Below are 2,920 nucleotides of genomic sequence, written 5' to 3'. Positions count from 1 at the left end.
GGTAAAGTTCCTCTGATTTATTTTTCCTGTGAAGAAGTTGGTCACATTGCTACAATGTGTCCAAACAAAGAAATAAAAGATGAAAATAAAAGTAATAAGAACAAAGGAAAGAAGGATTCCAAGAACTACAAAGAAAAAGGTAAGAAATCTTTTTTTATAGCTAAAGATTCTGATAATAGTGAAGATGAAATGGTATATATTGTTGTAAAAGATGAATTTGGTGATGAAGGAGCTAAGATGACACTTATCTCTCATGTTAGCAAAAATGATATATGGAATATTGATAGTGGTTGTTCATATCATATGACTGTATATAAAACAAAGTTTGAGCACATTGAATATTATGATGGAGGTAGTGTGAGATTTGGAAGCAATGAACATTGAAACATAAAAGGAAAAGGATGTATTTCATTGACTAAGGAACTTGTATGTGACAATAGTAATTGGGTCAAAGGACTAAAGTATAATCTACTGAGTGTGGCACAATTGAATAACATTGGATTCAAGGTAGAACTCATGAATGGACAAGCCAAACTACTGGATGGAAAAGGAAACTTGGTTGGATGTGGCAAGAAAACAAAAGGTAATCTATTTTATCTTAATCTTAGTGAATGTTCAAGTTTTAGTGCTCAAGTAGAAGAAATATGGTTATGGCACAAAAGACTAGTGTTATGTAAACTTTGATAATTTGGTTAAGATAAGAAAACATAGAAGAGTAAGAGGTATTCCTAGTTTGAAGAATCTTGATATGGGTTTATGCAAGAATTGCCAAATTGGTAATGTCAATTCCCTCGGTGGCCATCTAGAACCACCACAAATGAATGTGAATTCCTAGGGCCCCTTCTCCACATATGTACACTCTTTTCCATTGATCTACTTCACATCAACTCCCCCACACTCGCCAGATGGCCCTTCTGTGCCCTCTCAGAGCCCCTGCCATGGTCATATGCTATATGCTCTCCTGTCTCTCCCACACTATGATTGAGTGGTCACAAGTACCAGAATAGAGGAGGAGGGAACCTAAGAAGAGGGAGAGAGTGAGTGCATTGATACAAGACTTGTGTCTCTATAGTGTGGTGACAAGCAAGTGGCACTTATCACTAGGGGCTTTGTTCCACACCTTCACCCTCACATTTCTAGACCCTATGCAAAAAGAGTCATCATTAGAGACTATGAGAACATTGATGGCATCTTCATGCACTCAAGAGTCAACACATCAAAAATCAGAGGGGCACTAGACTTTGACGGTCTTATCCCAAGAGGCTAAGTAGAGAAAGCCTCTCCCATCCACTTCCAGTACTGATATGCTATTCATGTGCTCCATCTATAGTGCCCTCCTATGCCTCCACACTCTCACATGATTACTTGAAAACCACAAAGACATGAGATAATCCATCATAGTTGACACGCTCGCCACTAGCCTTAGCCACTACCACTGTCGCAAACGCACCCAGATTGTGTGATCCTGATGGGCACTATATACTCTCTCTCCCTCCACCATGATGTAGTTGATGGCCCTCTTTTCCATCATACCCCCTATAATCTTCCCATTCCACACCCTTATTCTACTCTCCAATGATCCATTGTACATGACATCCCGTGCCACCACTAGGGAAACCACATGCCCACCCCCCTCCACTATCGCCATGCACCTACACTTGTACTTGTCTCTATACTCTACCTTGCACCATCCCTTGCCTACCCCAAGGGATTATCTGAATATCTTTCAAGTCCCATGAATACTTTTGAATGTTAATATATTCCATCTTTTTAACTATAAGTTAATGATAACAGTGCTAATGTAGATGAAGTCATCTTGGCATTCAACCCAAAATTTATTTAAGTGACTTGAGTGACTATCATATCAATTAATGAGATTTTTTAAAATATTTTCATATAGGTCACAAAATTCTCACTCTAGGTCACCATTCCAGAGATATAGACTCTCTAACTCTGCATCAATGTCTTTGGTAATGGTAATGGAGTAGTTCTAATATTTGTAAGAAAAGAGGACTCCAAATTTGATTTTATTCTTCTTTGTGATCACGTCTTATGTTTCCAAGTTTTTGTGATCAAACTCCAACAAAAAAGCTATTTATACACAATGCCAAGGGAGGAGGATGGGCCTCTGAATGAAATCTTCTACGCTAAAATATGTCTAGGTGCAATACTATGAAAACCAACATCCTTACATTTATGCCAATCTCATCACCTCTTTAGATAGGTGGTATCCTATAAACCCTATTAAGAAGTTATTATCCTATAGTGTAGTGTAATTGCCCATTGAGAAAGTGACATTGGGTCCATCTCCATATCATTTGTGCATTTGTGGCACATAAATGTCCTTGATTCAAGAAATAGTCTAGATAACATATGATTTTATATAAAACTACTTGAAATTCATGATGGCTCTAAGCTATTTATTCAATCTATTTAGAAAAATCTGGTCACATTTAAAAATTATTTTATTGTTGAAGAAAATAATTGTAAAATAGCACAAAAGGTTATCTAAACTACATATAGTAAATTCTTCCACTTTGGAACACATTAATAATGTAAGAAAGCAAGGATATTTAAATATTTTAAAAATGTTTGGAAATTTTCATTTCTATATATTCTTAATTATTTTATACTCTCTTTCTCCATTGTGGCCACTTTGATCTCAACCATTAAATATGTAATTCTTCAACTATTGTATAGCTATCAAATCTCACCTATTTATTTTTTCTTGAAACCCTAGCTAGTAAATAGTTTTATTTATATAGCCTTATTTACTTGGTATTAACAAGCATCTAGCAACAAATCAAGAATAAAAAATTATAATTTGTGGAGAAATTACTATTTCATTAAAAAGTTTTTTTTTCTTTAAATTTTTTAATGAAATCATAACTTAGATATGTAAAGGAATACAAAAAAATTG

The 2,920-nt window shown here is 35.2% G+C and overlaps 1 pseudogene; it reads right to left on the bottom strand.

Moving 5' to 3' along the window:
• Positions 1–883: 883 nt before the first annotated feature.
• On the bottom strand, positions 884–1,396 carry LOC149576369 (uncharacterized; annotated as a pseudogene).
• Between the last annotated feature and the right edge of the window lie 1,524 nt (positions 1,397–2,920).

Source organism: Cupressus sempervirens, chromosome 1 (assembly GCF_028749045.1).
Source record: "Cupressus sempervirens isolate cs-2001-9-10 chromosome 1, ASM2874904v1, whole genome shotgun sequence".
In the NCBI taxonomy this organism is placed as follows: domain Eukaryota; kingdom Viridiplantae; phylum Streptophyta; class Pinopsida; order Cupressales; family Cupressaceae; genus Cupressus; species Cupressus sempervirens.
Note: the sequence above shows the minus strand (reverse complement) of the source record. Positions and strands in the feature narration are given on the sequence as shown.